A 17,835-nucleotide genomic window follows, 5' to 3' on the forward strand; every position below is an offset into this window, starting at 1 on the left:
TGCTTTTATACACAGGAATATACCTTGCTCTGGCAGCTAAACTTTGTAATTTAAGATTTACCCATGTAAAATGATATATATGTGCTGCCAAAGGTAGGGTCAAAGAAATCATCCAAGCCTCTAAGTAAAAAAACCAGAAAGATTATAAATGAATCCCAGATATTGAACTTTGGGATTGTTTATACTCTGGAGCTTGGTTTTACTTTATACAGATTATGATGATGCCATGTTTTCTCCCCCCTTAAAAATAAAAAAAGGGTACTTTATTGTTATTACAGAAGACATTTGAGAGATCTTAATCCCTTAAGAACAGTTTTTATAGTTAAAAACCAATGACTTAAAAAATGTTTCTCCTTACCCGAGGTACACTCAGGCTTAAGAATGTTGTCTAGCCTCCTGGTGTTCCCTAAGTTTGTTAAACTTAAGTTATTTGGATAAACTGATACATATATATGTCTTATATTGATATTTTGTTTTGGCTTCTTTACTGAACCTGTATTTGATGCTAGAAGAGCTTCAACTTAAAACATTGTTTTTAATAGTCAGTCTAGAGTAATCAAGTTTCTTTTTAATTGTAGTCAGGGTAAATAAGTACTGATATAATATTACAGGGATAAGTTTACTCATTTACTCAGTTCCTTGCATATGTTTTCAGGGTTGAGCTTGAAACAAGTAGTTAGAAACAAAGTTTGTCTATTCAGACACCTGGACAGCTTTCATACTTCAGAGATCTGCAGAATAATTATGGCATTTAAATGTTGATCTAAAAGTTTATTATATCAGACAGGCTTCTAGATCCTAGCAGTGACCCAAAGTCTCCGAAGAAGATTCTGTATGAGGCACCACAATGTCTCTGCTGGGATTATGACAACGCTGACCACAGGGCAAGATGCCCCAATGCAATGCCTGCCACCAGGACCCGGCCCAGACTATGAACAAGCAGTAGAACACTGAAATTGATTACACCCTTTGCCTGGTCAAGGTCAGTCTTCCGTGTCCCTATTCCACAGGAAAAATACTCTGCCTTATGGGCCTGATGGCGGAAGAAGATTGATGCTGTTCTGACTGGTGCCTCCAACGCTATTGAGACCTGGATAGGGATTGATCCCTGTAATTTATAGGATTGGATGTTTCTTGGTCTGCACTCAGATATAGTTTATCCTTCTCAGATCTCTGACAGTACTGATGACTAGGCTAGCTCTCACTTTGTCAGCATGGCAGCATCAGACAACCAGATCCTCCTGCAAGGCCATAGCTAGCTTGTTAGCTTTTTAGCTTGATAGCTCGCTTTAAAAAAAAAAGTTCTAAGATATAAAAGTTTAAATAAGTCATAAAGGTTCAGATATGAGTCTAAAATGAGATATGTTTCAGATTACTCTCCTCTTCTATGGTTCAGAGCTTAACATTTAGGAGTCCTGACGAGCTGGTAGAGCAATGACTACTTACTGTTCAGTCACAAGCTCAACATTTTAGATTTGTTTTAGATGTCATCTAAATATGTCTAAATATAAACCTAAAAAAGTGCTTCTCACCAGGCCAAAAATCTCTGTCCAACTTGTACCTGGCTTTCTGGACAGAAAAAATAAAAACCCAAATCTGTAGTTCTTGTTGGGACTCAAAGGTATGAGTCCACTTCTGCTGTTTTACCTGTTTTGTCTACAATATGGATTTCAGTACAGATTGGTAATACTAACGTATCTAAAAATTTTACGTCATTTTGTAAGTAGGCCTCAAAGGATCAAAAGAGTCATAAAAACCTAGACCCACTTCACAGAGGTCGAAAGGACCCCAGATGAGTATTCCTAAAGATGGTGTTTTTCCTGTCTCCTAGTCTTGGGACCACTGCTTTTCCCATTACTAAGAGTATGGACCTTAGTAAGGGTTCCAAATAAGTTCATAAATTTTAACTTCTGTTCCTAGTTTAAATTTGTCTCAACAGATTTCTACTTGGCTGGCAGACACCTTCAAGTTTCAGTTGCTGACTCCACTGCTCCAGACGACTGTGGGCTCCGGACTTGCTAAAGGCTAACGTGAACCAGCCCAGCTAACATGATTCTTCTCTGTCCCTAGGGGGTCAGGCAGCTACATGCTACTGACAAATGCACCCTGCCCAGTCTTTGACCAGCTTTTCAGCCTTCTGGGGGAGAGGGGCCCTGACAACGGCGCCCCAATGCCAGCTCAAAGCAGTTCCAGAAGAGAATACATTGTCCCATGTTCCCTATTCAGAAAAGGTTGAAATGCTGGGTCAAAAAAAAGAAAACTCCCTGGCATAGAGACAAGATGGCTAACTATACATGGACTATGCATGGCCATTACAGGCCATGAGTTACTAGAATAGGCCATGAGTTACTAAATTCCAGAAACCAGAAAATGTAATACCATAATTTTAAGATTAAAATTTGCAAAAAGAAAATGGGGGAATGAAAGACCCTAACCCTTCAGGCTTACACCCCCCAAGCCCCAGGAGAATAAGGAACTAAAAAGAAAACTAGTTCCAAGGGCAACCTGACTTAGCCATTATTCAACCACCCCTGCCACAATGTAACAATGTAAAGAGATCTCTGTTAAGAGATGCGCTCAACTGTGACTGGGATAGTTGCAAGTGTTCCAGGAAGGACCACTGTGACCTTTGTGTACACTCCACTCCCACCCTGATACCCCCCTTGAGGTTTCAGGAAGAATGTACACGCAGATGTGACTGTACCCACTCTGTGATCAGACCATGATCTTATGAAACGAAATTGTATGGGAATTGTAGTCTTATGGCTTTTTGTGGGTTTTTCCTTTAAAAGCACCCATGTGAATGCAATAGGCGCAACTCTTGCTCTCTGGAGCTGAGTTAGCCTGACTGTACAGCCGCATTAATAAACACCTCTTGCTGTTGCATCAACTGGACTGGAGTCTGGGTTCTTGGGGTGCCCACTCGAGACCCTAAACTTTGGGGTCTAACACCCACCACCTTCTTTGAAGTAGATTGGTGCTGCCAGGAGTAGACATGTCTCATAGTCATAAAAAAAAGAATCTATGTTATTACAACATCTTAAATGTCATATTCTACAGATCTCTGAAGTGTTTGAAGATGATCTGTCTAAAATATATCTCTGTTTGACCTTGGAAACATACCTAATATGACTACAAGTTCAATTGTAATGACTACTTTCATTTCTTTATATTCTAATTAGTTGGTAATAATAACTTTCAAGGGCTGACAAATTGCATTACATTGTTAAATGAACTGTATAGGTACAATACCTTGAACAAGATTAGAAATATATGTACAGTATTTTCAAATAAAACCAATCTCAAATTTGTATCAATATGCAAAATTTGTATACAATATACAAAAATCCAATCCAATGTAAGACATTTAATACTAGTAGTTGCCTTCTAAAAGTAAATTCAATAATCTAGCTTTATATCTTATCATATCCATATCCTTTTTTCTTTTCAGAATAGATTCAATAATCTACCCTTTATTCTATCATTTCTATGTCTTTTTTTTTTCAGAGTAAGATTCAATAATCTACCTCTTATCTATATCCTCCTCTTTTTTCAAACAAGAACCCTGAATCTAATTTCTTTTGTTTAAATTTTTCCTGACCATTAACAATTAACAACTTAAACCATCTTAAACAATGACAATTATCTGAAACCCATTGAAAGACCAAGAACCACCCACCCCACCTCTTGGGAATATGGGCATTGTGTTCTTAAAATTACTTCCTGCTGTCTGGGGGTGAAGGCATCTTTAAGGGATCCTGAAAAGAAAAATTTTTTGATTAATTGTCAAGTTCTGGGAGAGGTAGCTGTATCATTTGTCCAGTCTCTACATAATATGAAAGTGCAGAGCTTGTCTCAAGTTCTTGCCAGAGTAGTCTGTGAGGCTGGGTCATCTCAGCTATCCATCTCAAAATTGTCCTGAGCAGTTTGTAGTCCAAAGCCAGTCTTTGGGTGGTGTTTGTCAGCTTAGTGGTTTTATCATTGTCCTGATGGAATCGTCATTGTGGGGGCCCCCTCATCTTTTTGGAGACTTCATTTGCTGTTAGGCCTGGTCATGATTCCCTGCAGAAAACTGATAGAGACTCAAACACAAGAACATGTAGAGGCAGCTAGATGAAGCCTTTTTTCTAGAATAAGTTAGTACTCTATATGACCATTAATATTATGACAAAAGTTTAAAAATATATACATATAAATCTTATAAATTTTGATATAAAATTCATACCTTAAAAGTTTTAAAGAATCAAAATAGAACCAAAGAATTGAGGTTAATGGCAATAGAATGGTCTCTTAATTTTTTGGTTTTCTTTTGTCCCATATCAGAAGATGGCTCTTTTTTCTGACATGATACAGAGATTTCGCATTTTCCTTTTAACAAACATGCTTGCATTTAGAGAAGGAGAGAGCCATTCTCCAACTCCAAAGCCAGCTTTAATTTTTAATAGAACTGGGACTACATAAAGACCATTTGTGTTGTGTCTGTAGAGAAGAGCAGAAGCAAACATTTAGGAAGACATATGAAATTTTATATGTGATATACCAATAGGCCAATTTACTCTTTTTCTTGGGACAAATATTTCTGGATGATTTGTCCTTTATCTTCAGATGTCTCATTTGTCCAGTGTTCTTCAGATTCTTTAGCCTTCATTTTCCTGAAAGACAAAAACAAAAACCCTTCCCCAACCCTAACTCTGGGGAGGTTCCCTTTTGGTAAGTTATATCTGATTAAGTGAAAAGCATTTCTTAGTGGTATAAGTTAGTTTAAATTGGATGTCATGCCAGGCAATGAACTCTCACCTCTTCTAATTAAGAAGTCTCTCTTGTTCAAATCGAACCTTTATCCATTTTGATGGTATCCACAGCTTTTCTGTAGAAACAAAAGCAAGCTGGGCAGTGGTGGCGCACGCCTTTAATCCCAGCACTCGGGAGGCAGAGCCAGGCGGATCTCTGTGAGTTCGAGGCCAGCCTGGGCTACCAAGTGAGCTCCAGGAAAGGCGCAAAGCTACACAGAGAAACCCTGTCTCAAAAAACCAAAAAAAAAAAGAAGTAAAAAAAAAAGAAACAAAAGCAAAACCTTGTCCCCAACATAACACATATCCTGGTTTCCATTCCGAGGTCAGCACATCTTTACAGTATATAGGCTGATTTAATTTGGTAGTTTTATCTATTATCCAATGTCTCTCTGCAGCTGTTGTCCCTTTCTCATTAGCACTGAGAAAATTCAAATTTAATAGAACATTATGTAACCTATTTCGGGGAGGGGAGGTACCCTTTTCTGTTTATTTAGCATATCCTTTAGAGTTCTGTTTGATCTTTCTATGTCTACTTGGCCTGTAGGATTATGTGGTATACCTGTAATATGCTTTATATTGTAATAAGCAAAAAACTGTTTCATTTTAACAGAGACATATGCTGGAGCATTGTCAGTTTTGATTTGTGCAGGTATACCCCTGATGGCCATAACTTCTAGCAAATGTGAGATTACAGAATCAGCCTTTTCCAAACTCAGGACAGTTGCCCACTGAAATCCTGAATAGTTATCAATGGTGTGGTGTACATATTTTAATTTTCCAAATTCTGCACAATGAAACACATCCATCTGCCAGATTTCATTCCTCTGAGTACCTTTTGGGTTACATCCTGCTGGTAGTGGGGCTTGGTTATAAAAGGGACCAGCAGGACATTTCCTTACAATTTCCTTGGCTTGTTGTCAGGTTACAGAAAATCCTTTTTTATATAATAGAAAAACCTTTTTATACTTCTCTCATACATTACATGCAGACCTCAGTTTCCCTCCCTTCTCTCCTCCCAAACACTTCTCCCACCTCTCCAAACTGAGAGATCGGGGAAGCAAAAAGAAGCCAGCCATGTTCTTACTGCTAGAAATTCTCAGGCAAAAAGTGATGGGTGAGTGAGTGATGTGTGAGTGAGTGATGGTGAGTGATGTGTGAGTGAGTGATGGGTGAGTGAGTGATGGGTGAGTGATGAGTGATGGGTGAGTGAGTGAGTGATGGGTGAGTGAGTGATGGGTGAGTGAGTGAGTGATGGGTGAGTGAGTGAGTGATGGGTGAGTGGGTGAGTGAGTGAATGAGCGATGGGCTGGCAGAAGCCAGGACCTCAATATCCTCATCTGTTGACTCATGTGGACACTTCCCAAATTCTGGAAAACTCCAGATGCTTTGAGAACCCGCAGTCCAAAGCCCTGACTGGCTGGAATCAAAACCAAACAGACAGCCCAGACCTGTGGATGCGAGGCTATAGTGAGAGGATAAGGACACTGGTTGTTGAAGGATGAATAGGAGTTGGTTGGATTCAGAGAACAGAAGCTGAAAGCAGGGGAACCACAGAGGCAGTCAGGGACCACAGAGGCCCTCCCTCAGGCCCTCCCTCAGGCCCTCCCTCGGGCCCTCCCCCGGGCCCTCCCTCAGGCCCTCCCTCGGGCCCTCCCTCAGGCTCAGACACACTCAGCCCCATCCCGTGCCAGAGGCAGAGCTCCCACTTCAGGAGGGTTCTGAATGGGCTTTGCAGCTTCTGCTAGAGGCTCTTGCTTCAGGGGTAGGACCCAACATCCATCTTCACCCAGTGTTTCCCAGGGCAGAACGGCCCAGATGGCTTCATTCAGTTTCTCGGAGTGGGTGAGCCTAACCAGGGTCCCCAGAACAAGAGCTTTGGAGGTTGATTGTGAGACGTGTGGACTTGTGCTCCCAAGGTAAAAGGCTCCTTGGTCTTGTTGGAGGAGGTGTGGTCTTGTTGGAGGAGGTGTGGTCTTGTTGGAGGAGGTGTGGTCTTGTTGGAGGAGGTGTGGTCTTGTTGGAGGAGGTGTCACTGTGGACTTTAAGGTCCCATTTATGCTCAAGCCATGCCCAGTGACACAGACCACTTCCAGTTGCCTTTGGGATCAAGATGAAGGACACTCAGCTACTTCTCCAACACCGTATCTGCCTCCAGGCCACCATGTCCTTCCATGATGATAATGGACTGAACCTCTGAAACTATAAGTCACCCAATGAAATGTTTTCCTTTATAAAAGTTTCCGTTGGGCAATGGTGGCGCATGCTATAATCCCAGCACTCGGGAGGCAAAGGCAAGCAGATCTTTGTGAGTTCGAGGCCAGCCTGGGCTACAGAGAGAGTTCCAGGACAGGCTCCAAAGCTACACAAGAGAAACCCTGTCTCATAGTTAGTTGGAGGCCAGCCTGGGCTACATGAAACCCTGACCAAAAAAGGAAATGATAATATTCTGATACCCCAGCCATGTCGGGGATGGACCCTGGATGGATACCATCCTTTCTGCGCCTTGGCTGTACCTCCTCACCCAGTTTTTCAGTGTTTGATTTGAAACACAAAAACCAGGGCTGGCCCGGCTGGCAGAGCGCTGTGCTCGCACACTAGGCCCTGGGTTCCATCTCACCTGGAGCAAACCTCCTCAGCGTGACCCAGGGAGCATTTCCCAGGGATATCTCAGTGGGTCTGGGTGTGTACAGGGAGAGGTAAGGACCCAGTCCAAGGTCACTGGGTCCCAGGTGGTGCCCAGTTGATCTGGAACACGGTCCTCCCCCCCCCCCCCCATATCACACAGCCAATATTTGTTAACACAAAAATACAACTCTCACTTCAAAGGGGTTAAGGAAGTTTGTTCTGGAGCCAAATGTGTGACCATGACCCAGGAACACAGATATGGGCCACCTTGAATTCCATGTCCAACGTGAGGACAGCAGCGAAGTTTTTATAGTAACAGGACAGAGACAATCATTAATCAAGACACTTTTCAAACACATCGGTGGAAGCACCCGGCAGGCGGGTCACGGCGGGGAGCGATCTGAGATGCAGGTCCAATGATCTCACCGCATGGGTGGGAATTGGTGGTCTGCTGAGTTAGTTCACTCCAAAGGGTTCGTCTGATACTTAACGGCTCAAACTGGGCTGCGATTAGGCGCTAACAGTTCCAGTCAGGTCCGCAGTCTTGCAGAAGGTTCACTGGCAGGCGGAGCCTCTTTCCAGAACCTTCCTCCACAGATGCCAGCCCACGTCTTCCCGACTCAGCCCACGTGGTCAGGACTCCGCCGGCCTCCACGGGTCCTCAGTACCCTCAAGGCTGGCTGAGGGACTTTGCTTAGTCAACAAAACTGAGCTGGCTGCCCCTCCTTCCTGCAGCCCTGACCCAGCCTTCAGGGCCACCTTGGCACTGTGACAGGGGCACAAGCACCTTGCCCAGCTGGAATGTTCCGGAGAGAGGAGTCAGCTGGGCTGTGGAGTACAGCCAAGTTCCCAGGCTAACTGCTCCCACCCCCAAATCTCCCAGATCAGTGCTCAGAAAATCCAGCTCTCCCTAAACCCCTCCCTCAGCCTCTAGAACATTCTTCCACTTGACCAGCCTCCCATGCCCGCCGCCCCATGAGCCAGCTCACCCTTGGCACCCCTGACAGCACCCACTATGGTACCCTTCTTTCTGTGGCAGGTGCGAGGAACATTCCAGAATTTTCAAGCCTGTCTGACTTAGTTACTGTTCTGTCGCTGGGAAGAGACACCATGACCAAAGCAACTCTTATAAAAGATGTCATCGTCGTGAGCCGGCTTCACGTCCTGGTGAGGTAGCAGGCACCGGCTGGAGCGGCAGCCGAGAGCTCACACCCAATTCTCTTACAAGTTGGAGGCAGGGGTTGGGGAGACCTCAGAGCCCACCCCAGTGACACACTTCCTCCAACACGGTCACACCTCCTGATTCTTCCCAAACAGAGAGCAAGGATCAAACACGAACCTGTGCGGCAGTTCTCATTCACACGCCACACCCTCCAAACTCACCCGTGGCTTCCAGAACAGAGCTGGCAGTCTCCTTCAGGCAGCAACCCCAGGACCCTCATCTGGGCTCCAACTCCATCTCCTCAATATTCTTGAGCACACAAAGCGACTTCCTGCATCAGGACCTTTGCACATGCCCTGACCTCCACCTGGAGAGTGCTTGGTTGCTGTGTACCTGGCTTTTCGTCTGCCAGCTCTCAGCTCAAATGTCACTCCAGTGCCCATGCCCATGCCAGACACAGTAGCTCCCCACCCGAGTACTTCCGGCCAGCTACACTCACTTCCTTCTCTAACAGACCATGCGAACTCTCCTGTTTTATTTTAATTTACATGGGTGTGCAAGTGTGTAGGTGTGTGCAGAGGTCAGAAGCACATCAGCTGTCTTCATCAATCAATCACTTTCCACCTTGTTTTTGTTTATTTTTTCCCTTTATTTTTATTTTATGTCTGTAGATGTTTTTACCTGCGTGTGTATCTGTACAGCACATGCATGCAGTGCCCACAGCAGCCAGAAGAGGGCGTTGGGTCTCCCTGCGACTGGAGTTCTGATGGTTGGAAGCTGCTGCGTGGCTGAGAACGGAGCTTGGCGTCTCTGCAGGAGCAGCCAGTGCTCCTAACCACTGACCTGTCTCTCCAGCCCTGAAACCCTAATTTCTGGAGTCTTCAGGGGATGACAGGTAGCCTGAGTTTTAACAGCTTCCATCCCAACTCTACCCTCTGTCAGCCCACGACCTGGAGATTCCCATGAGTCCCTCTGCTGCTGGGCAGACCTACACCTCATAGCCAGCCTCAGTTTCCCCAGCTGTAAGAGGCATCCCATCTCATGACAGGATTCTGAACTTACTCTTAGTTTTTCTTTCTTTCTTTTTTCTTTTTGGAGCTGAGGACCGAACCCAGGGCCTTGCGCTTACTAGGATGGAAATTTACTCTGTCTTGGTTTCGTTTCGTTTGGGTTTTGTTTCGTTTTGGGTTGTTTTTTTGTTTTGTTTGTTTGTTTGTTTTGTTTTTGAGACGGGGTTTCTCTGTGTAGCCCTGGCTGTCCTGAAGAGGTAACCTGTGAGCAGTGGCTTCCCGGCACGCTCTCTCAGTTCAGTTATGTCTAATCCAACCACTGGACAGAACAAAACTGTCTCTTCTGGGGGTTCAGTCCCTCTCCCCAGCTCCTGTCCGGACTCCAGCACATGTCATATGTGCCTTGGTCACCGTTCCCTCTTACCAGGCTTGTCCCAGCACCTAGAACAAGCCAACCAGGCACAGATCCCTTCCCAGAAAACAGGTCTCCTGACCCCAGGCTTGCTCTGTAGACCAGGCTGGCCTCGAACTCAGAGACCCACCTACCTCTGCTTCCTAAGTGCTGGGATTAAAGGCACCACCATCCAGCTGACAATTTACCCTTTTCTGTTTGGTGTTGGGAGGGAACCTAGGCCCACACATGCTCAGCAAGCGCTACGACTCTGAGTCACACCTCGGGTCAATATTCATTCATTCATTTATTGAGACGGGGTCTCATTATGTAGCTCTGGAGGGCCTGAAATTCACTGTACCTCAAACTAGTACAGACCTGTTGTTCGAATCTAGATGGTCTTTTAATCAAAACCCAGAGCCAGATATCAGGGCGAAAGCTGAAAGATCAGAGAAGCAGAACAGCCAGCCACTAGTTCAACCTCTACGAAATCCTCAGCCTAAAGAGAGAGTTCCTGTTTCCTCACGCCTTATGGACCTTTCTCTGCCCTGCCACATTACTTCCTGGGATTAAAGGCGTGTGTGTGTGTGTGTGTGTGTGTGTGTGTGTGTGTGTGTGTGTGTGTGTGCTTCCCAAGCAAAGGCATGAGATCTCAAGTGCTGGGATTAAGGGTGTGTGCCACCACTGCCTGCCCTCTGTGTCTAATCTAGAGGCTGGCTCTGCCTCTGATCTTCAGGCAAGTTCATTAGGGTACACAGTGTATCACCACATAGACCCGCCCTCCACTGTGTCCCAAGTGCTGGGATTAAAGGGCCTAGTTATTTAATTTAAGACAAAGTTTCATGTACTCCAGGCTGACCTCAAACTTGGTAAGTACCCAAGGCTGGCCCTTGAACTCCTGACCCTCCTGCACAGTCTCCTGGGTGCTAGAATGACAGATGTGTGCCCCTGCACCTGCACCCTGCTTCTAAAACAGCCATTTGAGTATCTACCTGTCACCAAACCCGAGGCCCCTGGAGCCCCCTCCCAGGAAGCTCTCGGGCTGGGAGGACATACGCTCCCCCACCCCACCCCCGCCAAGCCCCTAGCCAGATCGCAGAGGATGAGTCAAACCCAGGCCCCTGGCGATGACGGTGTCCCCTTGTGCAAACAGTAGGCACCTAATGTGGGAATCGTTTTTTCTCCTCCCTTCAGTAGCCCCGCTGCCGCCATGCGGGAACTGGCACCCTCAGGCTGGAGTGCCCTTCTGCTCCCGGAAACAGGTGTTCTTCCTGCTACCGTGCCTGGGACTGAGTGATAAGACCCAAGGGTCTCTCGGAGAGAGAAGACAGGGGACAGGAAGAGGGCTCCGGGGATGGGCTTCCTTCCCCGGGTGGGAGGGAAGTGAGCTCAGGGTTCGTCCCTGAAGGAGAAAGCACAGAGGGTCAGCCCTTGTCTTCTGCCTCTGGCCGTGGGCTGCTCCATCCCCAGCTGTGGGAACAAAAAAGGAAGGAAGCAGGGGTGTGGTGGGCGCTGTCACCCCACTCAGGGACGGTGGAGGCCGGACAATCAGTCCTCAGCCAGCCTGGGCTCCATGAGACCCTGTCTCCAAACCATCTCCGAAGAAAGGGGCGTGAAGTGTCTTCCTTGGGCATGTGCTGTGCCTGAGGATTCCGGGCTGAACATGGAAAGGTAGATGGGACTCCTCTTCTGCTCAGGGGCCTTCAAGGGCTCCCCCAGGGCCTCCTAGACCATATGGTTCTCACTCTGGTGTGGCCGAACAATGTCCTCAGCTCCTGCATCTGAGCACTTCCCACCTCAGGACTGTGGCCCTTGCACTGGCCTGCACACACACACACACACACACACACACACACACACACACACACACCATACAGACACACACATAATACAGACACCTACACACACACACACACACCACACACACACACACACACACACACACACTATACAGATGCACACACACACACACACACACACATCCCACACATCCCACACAGTCTTCCCACACACACACACACACACACACACACACACAGTCTTCCCACACACACTCCACACACACGCTCCTCCGCCTTCTTTCTTTCCCTCCTCTCCATTTTCCTTCTTCCTCCTTCTGCCTTGGTGGCCAACTTCAGCCATGCCGGTGGCGCACACTGTCATCCGTGTCACAGGAGGCTGAGACAGGAGGATCACAAGTTGCAGGCGGCCCGGGCTGCAGACTGAGACTTCACAAACACCAACCATGGGAGCCGGGGGTGTCCAGCGGTAACGGTGCTTGCTGCCCAGCCCGACAACCAGGACCCTTGAGAGACCTGCCCCGCGCCCATTGTCCTTTGCCCTCCACAGACCCTGTGCCCATCGACAGTGCACACCCCACCCTCAAATCCAATTAATATTTTTAAATCTTTTTAAAAAGCAACCACAACAACAAATGGTCAGGAGAGGTGGCTGAGGGCCGCTCTGGGGCGCTGGGGACGCCCCGTGGGGGACGTGGCTTAGGGCAGCCTTCTAGTCTTGCTTGGACCACAAACATCTTGGTCACCTCTCTGAGGCCCGGGAAGCCTTGGAAAGTTCTGGAGGAGGAGAACTGGAAGAGGGGTCCCCTTGGAGGGGCTGGTCTGAGGAAGCCTGTGCCGACTGCCGGGTCACCAGCCCTGCTTGGGGGCAAGCAGGAGCTGCCCCCCCCCCCCACTGGAGCAGGAGGCTGCGCCGCTGAGTCACCAGGCTGCTGGGGGAACATTCCGCGCCCAGAGGCCCCGCGTGGGCTGCCACGCAAAGGAACGCAGCCCGGAGCCCCTCCAAGCCGCCTCCCCCACTCGCCGTTCCCACAGCTGCTCCGCAGAAGGATCGTGGGAGGTGGGGGGCAGGCGAGAGCAGAGGCAAGGCCAGCAGCCCCGGGTTTCCAGCAAGGTGCAGCCTCTGTATCTGCAGACTCTGTCCAGAATGGAGAAACTGAGGCTCTGGGAAAGGCAGGGTCTGTTCTCATTCTCCACATCCAGAGGTGAAATCCTGCCTCCCTCTTTCTCTGCTCTAAAGTCTCCCATGGCTCCCCAGCACCCTCAGAACAAACCCACACACCTCCCCGTGTTCCCCAAGGCCCTGCTCAGCTCCTGCAACTTCACATGAGGGTTCACCCCCACCTCGTGGTTCTCTGGCTTATTCACCTCGGGCCACCCCAGCTTCCACGTTGGTCTTTTAGTAAAACCAGTCCGCCCCTTCCCCAGGACCTTTGCACTTGCTGCGTTCCCTCTGCTCCTGGTCCACCTCTCAAAGTGACAGTTTTAGAAATCACGGATGGTCGTGCAGAGAACTACCTGGGAGTCAGGGTTTGAAGCGAGGTCCATCTGAGACTCCTACCTTTCCAAAGTACCCTGCAAGGTGATGTCAGAGTTTGGGTTTGGTTTAATTATTTTATTATTTTTATTTTTGGGGTGGGTTTCAAGACAGGGTTTCTCTGTGTAGCTTTGGAGCCTGTGCTGGATCTCACTCTGTAGCCCAGGCTGGCCTGGAACTCAGAGATCTGCTGCCTCTGCCTCCCGAGTCCTGGGATTAAAGACTTGTGCCTCCACTGCCCAGCTATTTATTTTTAGGGTATCTCTATGAAGCTCAGGCTGGCCCTGAATTCACAGAAATCCCCCTGCCTCAGCCTCCTGAGTGCTAGGAAGAGGGTTGTGAACAAAGCCACGTTTGACGTTCTCTTTCAGGTCCACTGCTCAATGAAGCTGGCTGACCCCCAAACTCTGAAGTTGCCTTGCCTTAGGTGCCAAAGACCCTTGGGGTCCCTCCTTCCCAGGCTCCTCCTCACATTCCTGCTCCCTAGAGTCCCTCCCAACGTGGCCACGATTCCTCGGCCCACTTTCTGCCCTTCACAGGCCTGGATGCTGAAGCCTACAAGGAGTATTAGCCAAAAATAATCCTTCGACCTACCTCCTGAAAATGGGCCGGCCCCACCCGGCCACCTGGCACCCAGGAGGCAATTAGCGCACGTGGTAAATGAGGGTAATTAGATCTGTGGGAGCTCACTGCCATCCAGCCCCCAGCCCCAGCTCGGCTCCGCGGCACAGCAGGGCAGCCCCTTGTGCCAGCTCGTGAGCGAGCTAGCGACCTGAGCTCCACTGCTTCCAGGATTCTCTCACCAACCAAAATTTTCCTGGGAGAGAAACCCAGGTCTGCAAAATCACCAACAGGCTCCACCTTCTCCATGCCCCACGGCCCCACCCTGTGCTACTGGGCACACTCAGACCGAGGGAGTCAAGAACTGGACACAGACGCGTTCAGTCTCCTGGGGTCAGACCTGAGACAGATGAGAAAGGGCTCCTTGGAAAAGAGGGGGTTGGAGGTAGGCTGCTGAGGGATGGATAGGGGCCCCTGAGGACAGCTAGAGGTACGGGGCTGCCTGAGGGGAGGGGAGTTTGGGAGGATCGCACCACGTTGGACCCTTTTTTTTTTTTTTTTTTTTTAATGTGATACAGAGTCTCACTATGCAGTTTTGACTATTCTGGAACCATGTAGTCCAGGCTGGCCTCAAACTCACAGAGATGCCTCCCGAGTGCTGAGATTAAAGGTATACGCCACTGCCACCCAGCTAAGAAATTATTTTTATTTAAAAAATTAATTAAGACCAGGCAGTGGTGCCTTTAATCTCAGCACTAGGGAGCAGAGGCAGGTGGCCAGTTCGAGGCCAGCCTGGTCTACAGAGCAAGTCTGGGGTCAGGAGACCTGTTTTCTGGGAAGGGATCTGTGCCCTGGTTGGGTTGTTCTAGGTGCTGGGACATGCCTGGTAAGAGGGAACGGTGACCAAGGCACACATGACATGTGCTGGAGTCTGGACAGGAGCTGGGGAGAGGGACTGAACCCCCAGAAGAGACAGTTTTGCTCTGCCCAGTGGTTGGGTTAGACATAACTGAACTGAGAGAGCGTGCCGGGAAGCCACTGCTCACAGGTTACCTCAGTGCTCAGTGAGCTGACCTGGCGCCTGCTTGGTTTCTGCTGTGGACAGGAGGCTCATTCCTTCACTGTTCCTCAGCCACAGGACAGGAGCCACACTCAGGCAAGTGAGGACATCTGAGATCCTTCAAAGAGAGTCCTTAGGGGTCCCTGCAGCCACTCACCTGTCACTCAGGGGACAGAAGGCTGTGGGTGCTGCCTGGGTTCTCCATACCCTCGCCTTGCCTCAGTCCATTGTCCAGGTGAAAAAGAAAACCCTGCCACATGGAGGAAGCCACACCCCTGGGCTTGCTCCAGGCTAGCCCTGTTCTAGCCCCAGCAAAGAGGCCAATACCAGGTTCAGGTGAGGAACCCTTGTTTGTTTTTGAGACAGGGTCTCTTTGCAGACCTGGAACTTGCTGTGTAGACCACGCTGGCCTTGAACAAACAGAGATCCACCTGCCTCTGCTTCCTGATTGTCCATCTCTGTTTTTGAGAAGTATCTTATGTAGCCCAGGCTGGCTTTGAACTCACATTGTAGCTGAGGATGATCTTGATCTCCTCCCATCTCCACATTCCTCCGGGGAAGACAGACGCCTACCATGCCTGGTTTCGGGAGAACTCTCAACTCTCAAATTCTTTCTTGTACCCACACATAGTACAAAGCCTGCCTGGGCCCTCAGCCACTGTACCCCACCCCCTCTGCTGAATAACCACGTGTCGCAGTTCTGCAACCAGCCAGCCAGTGCCTGACAGACCAGGAGGGACTTGCATGCAGCCTGTTGCCCCAAACTCAGATCCTTAAAAAAAAAAAAAAAAAAAAAAAAAAAAAAAAAAAGGCGTTGGTAATAAGGAAAAAGTCACTCTGAACACAGCAGACGGTATTTTCTTTGTTCCCAGTGTTCACACGTTCTGTGGCTCCGGGCCTGAGAATGGAGCCAAATCCTTTGCCTATACATATGCCTCTCGATGTGAGAGCAGTCGGAGGCCCTGTTTCCTCCAGCTGGGAGTAAGAGTTGTGTGTCAAGGAGTCTGGGGGCTCAGGGAGGGGTCACCACATCTGCCTGTGACTCAGAAATAAATGGAAATATATCCACATATACTAAATATATCCAGAGCATCAGTGGCCAGCAGGCCAGGGAGAGGCCAGAAGCCCCATACACTCCCAGTTTGGGCTGTTGACGCTTTGGGGAGGGCAAAGAATGACAGAGGCCCCTGGAGAGGGCATTCCTGGGAGGACAGAGAAGGAAACCCACCTTCTGGCCAGAGAATGTCTCCACTGAGACATGCTCAGATGCCCGTAGCAGGGAGCAGACACAGAGGGCTTGAGACAAGGAAGAATGCCTGACAGGAATCTCAAAGCTGAGAGCCCCAGGGAAGCACAAGCTGTCTGTCCACTTGTCCCCAGAGCACTGAAGCCCTTGCAGAACTTTCTAGAAAAGGGCAGAAGGTGACTTGCAAGGGGGACCTTCACAGGGCTGGGGACCTACAGGCAGATAGGGTTCCCTAAAGGATCCTTGGCTGGCCGCTGTGGGCAGCCAGGCTCCCAGGGCCAAGTGGCAGGACACTGCAGGGGACTGGCCCATTCCACGGGAAGAGGACATTAACGTCCCCAACACTTGGATACTGAGACCCTAAAACGATTACAAACCCAGTTACTCTCAGCATTTTTTTTGAAAGTCAAGGTCTCACTGTGCAGCCCTGGGTGGCCTAGAACTCACTATATAGACCAGGTGAGCCTGGAATTCACAGAGATCCGCCTGCCTGTTCCTCTCAAATGCTGGGATCAAAGGTGTGCGCCACTCTGGCCAACCGGTGGTGCTGGGATGGAGGCCACGGCTCCATGCAAGCTTGGCAAGGGATCTGCTCCCTGAGTTGCAGCCCCACCACCCACCTGCACTTGGGGAGCTGGGTGCAGGTTATTGTCCTGCCTCAGTTGCTAAGGGTCCGGGACACTTTTATCTCTCCGTTTTGAGGGACAAGGTCTCACTGTGTGACGCAGCCTGGTCTCAGTAAGGCAGTCCTGCCCCAGGCCCCGGGTGCTGGAGTGTCACAAGGAGACATCCAGCTAGGCCTAGACCCTGCTTCCAGACTCTGGCAATTGAGCCCCTACTGTATGCAGCCCACGAACATCCACACGCTCTCCTCCTCAGCCTCACCTCCCAGCCCCACAGCGGCAGTGGCCAGTCTCCAGCCAGCCAGGAAGTCACCTGAAGGCTCAGGGCCACCCTTGGCACGAGGCAGGAAGGCAGGGGTCACTGTCCACCCATTTTCTGTGTCTCTGGCTCATCCAGGATGTCTGCTTCTGTCCCCACCCCGGGCCCACTACACCAACGCCCACCCTGTCTTCTCAGCCTTCAGCCCATCCCCCTGGGCTCGGGTCCACGGCCCTTCCGGACAGACTCTCCGGTGCCCCTGCCTCCACCCCTTCCCCACCCTGCGGTCTTGACCCCTGCTACCTTCTGCCTCTTCCCTGGTATCCCAGAAGCTCCGCCTTATCTTGGGCCCCTGCCTCTAATCCCTTCGGTTCCAACCCCCTGACTCCACGGGTCCCTCCCCCTCGTTCAAAGGCCCAGCCCTCCCTATGACTTCTGCTCCCTCCCACAGGGCTTCCCCGCTTCTGTCCACCCTTCCCCGGCTCCTTCCCAACCCGCCCTCCCTCCCCTGACCATCTCACCCGCCTACTTCTTCCTTCTTTCCTCCCTCTCCCCCTCCCCAGGAGTCCCTCCTCCTGACCTCCTGGTGCCCTCCCCTTCCTCTGCCCCTTCACCCCGCCCCACTCCCCCTCTTTCCCCTCTGCTCTATCCCCCAGCTGTTCTCGTCCCCTCCCCCAGCCCCTCCGCAGACTCCCGCTGGAGCTCCCCCTCCCCCCAAGTCCGCCCTCCCCTTCTTCCTTCTCCGGGTCGCCTCCCTCCTCCCCGCCCT

General features: G+C 49.6%; 1 long non-coding RNA gene across 1 annotated transcript; it reads right to left on the bottom strand.

Moving 5' to 3' along the window:
• Nucleotides 1-238: 238 nt before the first annotated feature.
• On the bottom strand, nt 239-9,050 carry LOC143269002 (uncharacterized). The gene is made up of 2 exons (XR_013045257.1): nt 8,802-9,050; nt 239-4,062 (listed from the first exon to the last, which is right to left on the bottom strand). It is a non-coding gene; the product is annotated as an uncharacterized LOC143269002 (long non-coding RNA).
• Between the last annotated feature and the right edge of the window lie 8,785 nt (nt 9,051-17,835).

This window comes from Peromyscus maniculatus, chromosome 17, assembly GCF_049852395.1.
Source record: "Peromyscus maniculatus bairdii isolate BWxNUB_F1_BW_parent chromosome 17, HU_Pman_BW_mat_3.1, whole genome shotgun sequence".
NCBI classification, from domain to species: domain Eukaryota; kingdom Metazoa; phylum Chordata; class Mammalia; order Rodentia; family Cricetidae; genus Peromyscus; species Peromyscus maniculatus.